The sequence below is a fragment of the Rhipicephalus sanguineus genome, chromosome 2, assembly GCF_013339695.2.
Source record: "Rhipicephalus sanguineus isolate Rsan-2018 chromosome 2, BIME_Rsan_1.4, whole genome shotgun sequence".
NCBI lineage: Eukaryota > Metazoa > Arthropoda > Arachnida > Ixodida > Ixodidae > Rhipicephalus > Rhipicephalus sanguineus.
The window spans coordinates 63,485,373-63,495,587 of NC_051177.1; the positions used below are offsets into that span (position 1 = coordinate 63,485,373).

Genomic DNA, 10,215 nt, shown 5'->3' on the forward strand with positions numbered 1-10,215 from the left:
TCCATTGTTTCTTTATTGTTGCGGCGCCTCTTGAAGTGGTACTTCAGCTGGCTACGTGCTGCTCGCAACACTCTTCTCTTGAAAGAGAATGTACTCGTAAAGGTTGTCGCACTTCACGCGGAAGTGGCTAAAGCCCCTCGCAGCCACAGCTAGCCGCTACAAAATTGCATCGTGCGTGCGATTCGTGCGAATTTCGTGTTCCGTAGCGTGAGGCGCGTTGTTGGGCGTGCGTTGTATCACATAAAAATTTGTAACTGAATTGACCGGAACAAATCCGGGACATAAAGCTGTCCCGACAGGGACGCTGTATGAAAAGTCGCGACAGTCCCGCAAAATTCGGGACGGTTGGTAACCCTAAGGAGTGAGTGGATAACTTTATATTAGAGTTCCTGCAGTTTTCCGGGCCGGGTTCCCACACAGTGCGGGTTCCCTCCTATAGGAGTCCGCCGAGAGACCGTCTCTCTCAGCAGCTTCCTTGGCCCGTTGGATCGCCCAGAGTTGGCGGGGCAGCGCGGCCCTTCAACGTGCCCGAAGGTACTCATTAGAAGCCGCGTCGACAGTTAATTATGACAATTAGTGCTGGACACTCCCAGAGCATACGAACTATAGTTTTGCTCTATTAGAACAATGCTCGCACGAGTTGGTCGTATATAAATTAGGGTAAATGTGATTCATAATGACGGGGCTAGTGCAACAGACATAGAGGTGTCTGTTTGCAGTCGCCGCCATTGAACGGACTGAGCCCGGTTGGGTTTTGTGTGGGGCGGGGGGGGGGGGGGGTGTATTCCCGTCGCTGCATTTTATAGTGTTTGGTAATATGGATGAATTTGGTTAGTCTATCCCTCCACTCCCATTCGTCTACAGGGGACTTATTGCGGGTGGTGTCAACCGCAGACGCAGCTCGTAACGTCAGACCTCGAGCAGATTTGCGCCACCTCGTTAAGATTGACTTCCGTGTGGTCGACGGGTGACTCCGACGGCGCCTGACTCCGATTAAACATGCAGCTTAAAAATAAATTGTACGTCATATATACGAGAATTTTGGGAAGAAATAGTTCCCAGGAAATAGTTAAGTGGCTAGATAGCCTACAGAGGTTTTCAACAACTGCATGTGTGACAGAGCTGATCGGATTGGCAACCGCCGCTTGACAATATGTAGTTCGTATGCGTTATGTCCCTGCGTGTTCCACGTCAGGGGCGTCCATCAGTAGAGCCATGGCGCCCGTCGCGTCTTGGACGCCTTCGAAGGCACTTGTCTTCGACGTTGTTGTCCCTACGGGCATAGGCGTGCGCAGGGTTCCCCTTCAGGGGGGGGGGGGGGGCGAAGGTTCGTCGCGGCGGCCCCCCTCCCAATTATGTCAGTGTGTGTGTGGACGGAAACCAGAGGATGTGTGCATTTCGTTCGACAGAGCGGGTTTTTATTAAGGATCCGCAATGTCACTGGAGAGATCCTATACGTTTGCGAAATTTCGTACTGCCGTTTGTGAGTCACTGATAATGTAGTGGGCATCGGTATGAGCTATGACCATACCCCCTCCGATATTTCCGCGTGCCTTGTGTTGAGCGAAGCACTGGTTACACACTTGTGCGTATGGTCTACAACCGCTACAGCAAAACGGTGACAGTCTCGATAGCGCGCCGCATCGACAAACACCGCCTCTTCGCTGAGCCCAAATTTTGGAGCGTAGCTCAAGCCAGGGTTTAAAGTCTCTCTTTATTGGAGGGGGGGGGGGGGGAGGCCCTCAGAGGGCGGCGACCTATATACATACACACACACATACATACAGCCCCTCCTTAAGAAATGGAAGGGGGACCGCACCCCCCCCCCCCCCCCGAGCCCCCCTGACTTTGAGCCCTGGCTCTAATGATTCCTCTAGCTTTGTTGTGGTCAGAATGCATGTTCTTTGGCAATGGGGGTATTATGAGTTTAGTGCGGGTGTCCCGTGGTATGTCGTGTTTGATACCTTGCTGCGTGTGTGATAAGAGATGCCGAGGTTATCAAGAAGGAGTCAAGGAGGTTGCCGGAGGTTTCTTAGGGCGCTTCATGTTGTATGGTCGGCCATGTACGTAATAGCAGCTGTCAGCATTTTAGGGGCGAAGCTCCTTAAGGCGGCATCCGTTCGTCCCTCGTAGTCGTAGTAGTCGTAGTGCGTAACCAGTCTTACGCTTTGACCTCCAAGGTGGTGCCGGTGGGAGATTTTTCCTGTGCGTTGATGAACAATAAAAAATTCGCAGCGTGCGCGTTAACTAAAAGCCGAATTCTTCTGTCTCTCATTCCCCATTAGCAGCCATTGGCATGTTCCAGCAGGAAACGTTAGTAGAAGTAGAAGTGTAAGTGTTAGCTAAAAGCCGACTTCTTCTGTCGCTCATTCCCATTAGCAGCCATTGTTTACCTCCAAGGTAGTGCCTGGTGAGATTTCTCCTGTGCGTGATTAAACAATAAAAATTTTGTTCAAAACGCCGTTGATTGATGAAATAAACCAACGAAAGACGCCAGATCTTTTCTAAAAGCAAAACGAAAGAACGCCAGATGTTTCTAAAGCAAAACGAAAAGACGTGCCAGCTGCTTAACGAAAGACGCCAGATGTTTTCTAAAGCAATGGTTTTCTAAACAATGAAAATTCACAGCGTACATGTAAAATTAAAGTGAGCTGCAAGTCGTCATAACTCATCGAACCTTTAGTATAAACGCGCCCGATCTCACGTCGGTGATGATGTACTGGGCAGAATTCACGGAAGATTCACGGTTTACCGATGAACCTCCGCAGCTTCGCCCACTCACCATCATTCACTCCGTGGATATGCTGTGATTTTTTTGAGAAATATTCAGTTTTGTATTTCATTAATTTAATAGATTTCGCATTTAGGTTAAAAATGCGCCTGACTCCGATTAAACACAGCTTAGAAATAAATTGTACGTCATATACAGAAGAATTTTGGGAAGAAATAGTTCCCAGGAAATAGTTCAATGGCTAGAGAGCCTACAGAGGTTTTCAACAACTGCATGTGTGACATGAAGCGAGAGGTGATCGGATTGCGCCGCTTGACAATTGTAGAAGGTACATTAACCGTCGGTGATGCAACAAATTATTTCTAAGCACATGATTTGATCGTAGCGTCCTACGATGGAATAAACTTTTCATAAACACCGTTCATTTCTCAGGCACTAAGTTACGCTATTTGTTACGGGAGCACGGCTTAACTCCGGGCCGCAAGTACTTAACGTGCCTGCATTTTACTCCACGGCAGTAGCATTTTATCGGCATGCACAGCAGGTTTGCCCTGATGTGGACGTTCTAGAAAACCGGGTTTTAGATACAACGGCTCTAACGGCAGCCCTGCTGCTCCCTCTGGTTCCTCCAGCCCGTCCAGCACGTTCGAGTAGCGTCTCGTGGAGCGCGATAACGGCATCCTTTCTACCTGGTCATCTCCGTGACTTCATGTGGCGTCTGGTATGGAGAGTACTCCCAATACGAGACAGGCTGGAGAGGTGGGGCATGGTTCCATCTTCCACTTGTCCTAACTGTCCGCTGCAAGAGTCCAACCAGCATGTGCTGCAGCAGTGTATAATTGCAAGGGCATTTTGGCGAGCCGTTAACACTGGTTTCCGTGGCCTAGGAGTTAATCGTTTCGTCACATCTGGCCGCTGCTCGCATAGTCGCTTTGCACGCCTTCCAATTGCTGTGGGGGCTTTTTGTTTGTGGCGTAACAGGTGTGAGGCTGTTGCCGCGGGTCACCGTCGCCGATCTTTGTTTCCGATTGTGGAACGGTTGTACTGCGAACTTATGTCCTTTTTGTCGGAGGAATTGTTCTTCCTTGGGGAAGAGGAATTCCTACGGCAGTGGTCATGCCGTTTCCTGTCGGTGGTTGATGGGCGTGTGCGGCTGGTTTTCCATCTAGCCTGGTTCTTGTAGCCAGGTCATCAGACAGAGCTTGATAAATGTATATAATATGTATGTATTTATTATCTCTGTGTGTGCATGTTCCCGTATCCGCGTGGGTTCTTGTATATATACATTTCATGCTAACATTATTCAATCTGTACATTGCCTACGCCATAACATCTGTTGTACATATGTGCTTGTATGTTCACGAAGTCATGTATATTATGTGAAAATAAGATTGTTGTAAGTGTATGTTAGCCCACAGTAGCATGTGTTGAAGACGTCCTGTGGACTTGGACTTCTGTGTAAAAATATTTCATGTATAGGGAGTATGCACTGAAACTGAGCCGCAATGTGGCGCTGCGGTGCCCCGAGCTGGGCGCCATTTTTGCGGTTCTCGTGCAGCAGCCGACCCATGCTTGCTACTGTGTTTGCTGTGTGTACGCGCTAGGTGTTGTGTGGTGTTTCCTTGCCTTCCGTGTAATCGCGTGTTTCATTAACGATAGTACGGCGTTGGAACTGTCCCCTACCACTGCGTGTTGCACGGATCTAGTCATTTGCCTGGCAAGCGATCGCCGTGTTGCTGCATGCAGTGAAAAGATGCTGCTCAGCGACTACGCCAAGTCGCTGTCTGATCCCGAGCGCAGGAGATACCACATCGAAGTCGCAAAATGCGGTAGCGACGACCCCTTCGCGCTTTCTGATGACCAGTTCACGAACGATGTTGGCTGCTATCCCAGCGTAGACCGTGCGGATATCAACGATTATCTTGTTCACGGGACAAGTTTCGTGACGCGGGAGCAGCTTAAGAGCTACAAATCCTTGGAGGCTCACAATTATGTCACAAGCGGCCTCGTGGAGCCACCAAGGGTGAAAACTCTTCGTGATGGCAACATCGTCGTTGTTTCAAAGGTAGGCTGTTGCTCGCGCTTCTTTTAGCGTGCGTTGTGGACTTGTAGCCGAGATTGAAGTTCGGCGCCCAGTCGGGATTGGCCTCATCCATCGAATAAGCTGGTCTTCCTGAAATGGAACGTACACAGCCTGCAGTGCTGTACGTAAATTATAACGCCGAGGAGACGCATTTTATGCTGCTGCCGCGCTCACCTGTGATGAAATGCGCCCCGCAAACGCGGTAGTGCGTCGCCGATTCGTCCAGGTCTTCGCGACGAATTCTGCTCAGCCATAGAGCTCTCCGCTTTGACGACAGCTCCGTTGTCTTCGCACACTGTCCTGATATAACTTTCGGCACGACATAGAACCCTACCCGTTGAAAGTTCTCGTCGTTGGGGCTGTTTTTGTGCGGTTGGAGCAACCGTAAACAGCGCAGTTCACCATAGCCGATTGACGCAGCTCGACGCGCAACAACGTCCTGCGGCTTGGGCACTTTTACAAGTCCATGCAACACGCAGTGGTAGGGGACAGTTCCAACGCCGTACTATCGTTAATGAAACACGCGAGTACACGGAAGTCAAGGAAACACCACACAACACCTAGCGCGTACACACAGCAAACACAGTAGCAAGCGTGGGTCGGCTGCTGCACAAGAACCGCAAAAATGGCGCCCAGCTCGGGGCACCGCAGCGTACCCAACTGTTAGTAGCGTCCTGTGATGAAATAATTTTTTTCTATACATTTGTGTACGTTAATGTTCTTGTTGTACGAACACTGTTTCTAAATGTTCGTAGCGTCCTACGATGAAATAAACTTTTTCTAAACACACATGCGATTATGTCCCTGCGTGTTCCACGTCAGGGGCTTCCATCAGTAGAGCCATGGCGCCCGTCGCGTCTTGGACGCCTTCTTCACTTGTCTTCGACGTTGTTGTCCCTACGGGCATAGGCGTGCACAGGGCGAAGGTTCGTCGCAGCGGCCCCCCTCCCAATTGTGTCAATGTATGGCGCCGACATTGCGCCCCCCCCCTCCCTATTATGTCAATGTGTGGGGCTGACATTGCGCCCCCCCCCCTCTTATGTGAACAAGGGGGGCGCCCCCCCCCCCCGCGCACGCCTATGCCTACGGGGACTAGTCCCGAGACTGTCGTTTATGCGACGGCCTACCAAAAGGGGCTAGTTCAGGGGCGTAGCCAGGGAGGTTGGTGGGGGGTTCAACATCAACCCCCCCCCCCCCCCGAAATTTTTCAATTTTACTTGCGGATATATATACAAGCACACATACAAACGCACGCACGCACCTACATAAGGTATGGCTGAACCCCCCCCCCCCCCGAAAAAATTTTCTGGCTACGCCCCTGGGCCAGTTGGTCCCAGTTAATGACAGTTTAAACCAGCTGGATTCCCAGTCACATTTTCAACTGGGAAGGCTCCCGTATCAGGAAGCAAAACGTAATGAAATTTTCACTTCTTCTTTTGGTCGGGCACAGTTTCGCGACTCTTCAGTGTGTATGGGCGATCCCCCAGGGTGTGTTGCGCCAAGTAACTGAGGAGCAACCAACCAACCAATCTTCAATTCCCCGGCCAGACGGGTTGTCCTCAAACGTCGGATTACAGGAATCTAGGATGATTTCCGGCGCAAGGCGTTGCTTTTTGGTCGGTGGTGCGTGACAGTGCCAAAACATTTCGTAGGCGATGGGGTGATCTGAAGCCCGGTCAGTCCCCCCGCTTCCGCAACACCTGTCGACATGTAAACTGTAACCTGGCCACGCCCCTCAAGCACTAGCGAAATGAGCGTAACACGTATTGAGCCAGCTGCGCGTTACGCCCATCGATGGACGCTGCACTCGGACCGGTTGCAAACTTACCGCTGAAAAAGATATGTCACACTTCTGACATGGACGTACATACATTGTTCGTGTGCAATTACGCCGTCATGCTTTAATACCTTTCTCTGGCGTTTACAGCAAAGCTGGAGATACATTCCGCTCCAAAGCGTCCGCGCTTGAGTGGCCATTTCGGAAAACGTATTAAAAGAACCTTTGGAGTGAAATAATTTGGTCGGGAATATGCCGGATATGGAGCATGGTAGCGTCCACGCGAGGAAAAAAAATCACAGCATATCCACGGGATGAATGATGATGAGAGGGGCGAAGCTCCAACTCTTCCGTGAAATTCGCCCAGTACATCATATAAAGCACCGTGTATATATTAAACATCAAACTTTTATTGTACTGTTAGTTTACGTGTTCCCTTCATTACGCAGTTTTAGAATAGCGTACGCTAAGTTAGCGGTCCTTGCGGTCGCCCGCTATTTCCTTCACTTAACGGGGGCCCGCAAGAGGATAGCGTACGACGCATGCGCAGTGGCCGCAAACGCTGACGCATAGCTTAGCGTACGCTATTCTAAAACTGCCTATTATCACCGCTTTGCGATCGGTGAAACGCAGAGAAAGTGTCCGCTCCCGAGCGAAAGAGAAAGCGCGCCAAGAGAGACCGCGTTCCCCGCTCGCCCTGTGAGAATTAACGGCAAGGCTAGAGGGAAGACACGACGCGCGTAGCGTTCCTCTTCGCGTTCCACGACGCGAGGTCGGTAGCATGCGTGGTAGCATAGCCAACGGAACGCGATCGTGCAAGTGCTCGCCGTTTACTGCACATGCACGGCGTTTACTGCACATAAAGCGTCCCAAAACCAAACATCTTGCTCAAGGTGTGCTTAGCGTTTTTCGTAGAAATAATTTCTTTATCATGTACATTAAGACGAAAAGTTGAAAGCTCACTAGAGTATATCGCCCGCAAAGATGTCTATTAGTGTGAATAAATCAAGGAACACTATGGTGTTTTGTAAATTATGATATCTAGTGAATTGCTCATCTAGTGAGCAATTCATTAAACTAGAGCTGACTACATACTACTACTACTACCACAGGCGTGCGCACAGGGAGGGCAGGGGGGGCGGCCGCCCCCCTAATCACCTAAGAGGGGGGCGCAAAATCTGCCCCGTACATTGACCCTTCTAGTCACCTAAGAGGTGGGGGGGGGCGCAAAATCTGCCCCATACATTGACTTAGTAGGGTGGGGGGGCGTGATGGGCAACCCTGCGCACGCCTATGACTACTACAGAGGAGGGAACGACCCACACCCTAAGGAGCTTCGCCCCTAAAAAAAGGGTTGTGGCTAGTGTCTTTACTGTCGTTATATTTCCTTCCGGAGCTTCCCCGATGCCCTGTGCAAGAACTATCGAGTATGTAAGTGTTACAATCAAGCACCTGTTGTGGACATGCCCTGGCCTGAATCAGATACGGCGGCGCTACCTGAGAACAGTGGGCCTTCATCCGACAAGACCACCAGATTATGATTTGTGGCTCTATGGGCCCCACCATAGAGCATTGTTGATGTATATAGCGGAAGCCGGCCTCTACCTGTATATTTAACTGTGTATGCCGTTGGGCAAACTCTCGAAATTAAAAAAAAAAAAAAACACCAGGGGCGGATCCAGGGGCGGATCCAGGTGTCAACTTTGTGGGGGCCATTCCTGCGGGAGTCGTAGGGTAGGGATGAGGGAGAGAGGTATAGGGTGGGGGCAAGATTCTCCTTCCCCCTTTGTGTAATGGTAGCCGAAGCAACTAGATAAAAGAGGTCTCCTTCCCCCTTTGTGTAATGGTAGCCGAAGCAACTAGATAAAAGAGGTGGGCGACAGGCACTGCAGGTAGGGGGGGGGGGGGGCTGACACAGGCTTTGGTGGGGGGCGATCGCCCCCCCCCCCCCCTTATGGATCCGCCACTGTATCGCTGAACAGAAATGAACTGGCACGCGCTCGCTTCGTCTTAAGGCCCGAACACACGTACGCGTTGCAGCGCGTCAACGCGTGACTTTTTGACGCGGCGTCGCGCCTCTCCCTATGGAGAGGGATGGCGCGCAGCTTCGCGTAGAAGCGCGCCCTCTCTCCCCATAGGGAGAGGGCGCGACGCCGCGTCAAAAAGTCACGCGTTGACGCGCTGCAACGCGTACGTGTGTTCGGGCCTTTACATCTTCCGCTTCGCTCCCAGAACACGTGCGCCGACTTGTGTGGCCGTGGAATGCAATAACTATGGTGGGTGAGTATGTTACGTGAATAAAAATCACATAGTAACAATTAGTCACGGAACTAAAGTCACGTAACTAGCCACGCGACTAAAATCACGAAACAATCACGTAAAAACTGGTCACGCGACTAAAAATCACGTAACTATAGTAACGTGGCTAAAATTACGTAACATTACGTAGTAACTTGTCACGCGACTAAAATCAAGTAACTGGTCACGTGACATGTTCCCACAGGCGTGCGCACACGGGGGCGGCCGCCCTCCCTAGTCACCTAAGAGGAGGGGCGCAAAATCTGCCCTGTACATTGACCCTTCTAGTCACCTGAGAGGGGGGGCGCAAAACCTGCCCCATACATTGACTTAGTAGGGTGTGTGGGGGGGGGGCGCTGCGATGAATCTTTGCCTCCCCTGATGGGGAACCCTGCGCACGCCTATGCATGTTCCCGACAAAACCACGTGACACGTGCGTAGGGTGGGGAACCGACCGAAACCGGCGGATAGCCAAGCCTAACTACCAGCAAAAACTTAGCATCTCTTGCAAAAGCCTGGCATCACTAGCAAAAACTTAGAAAACGCTAGGTCGAACACTATCTCCGCTGTTTTTTCCAGCCTTGCACCACTAATGCAAGCTGCGTTTTTTTTTTTGTTTTTTTTAACATTTATTCTTCCGTAAGTGCCACCTTGTTCTCGTTCATTTCCCCTATGAGGGTGAGTGAAAATTACTGGTTTTGCATGGGCATTAAATGTTTACTTTTCAATTTGAACGAACAAAAATTAGCATGAACATAAGTTTAATTTCAGCAGTGAATGATGTGGCAAAAACATTTGCCACGTCAATCACATTGACACTTAATAAATTAAAAAAAGCTATGACAGAGCTTCTTTTCACAGAAGTGAATAAAGTTCAGCTGTTGCACGTGTCATTTCCTTGGGCAGCAGTTTGGTTTGGGCTAGATATGGTTCATTATCAGACTTGTTAGGAAGGGCAGTGCAAAGACACTTGGACGAAGAAACATCTACTGTGTTTACTGTGTTTCTTCGTCCTTGTGCCTTTGCATTGCCCTTGTTAACAACTCATTTCCTAGTTTTTCAAGCGAGATCTTAAATGTACTACTAAATTTTGTTAAGCTTTTTGTTGAAGCATGTAACGTGGAAAAATGTATTGTGCATACTGTGAGTGTCAGAACACTGTTGTGCTGTTGCCAAGCATTAGGTTACTTGGCCCCTAGAGTACCCATTGAGGAGCTATGTCCTCTAAGACAATGTAGGAAATTTTCTGAAATAAACTCAACAATGCTACAACAATATGACTGATAATACCACATAAACAATTAATTTTACTATTACCTATCAATG

The 10,215-nt window shown here is 49.9% G+C and overlaps 1 protein-coding gene across 1 annotated transcript in view; it reads left to right on the top strand.

Moving 5' to 3' along the window:
• Positions 1-10,215, top strand: part of LOC119383109 (pyrroline-5-carboxylate reductase 3) — a 600,945-nt gene that overhangs the window by 168,417 nt on the left and 422,313 nt on the right. The gene's annotated exons all lie outside the window — the stretch shown is intronic.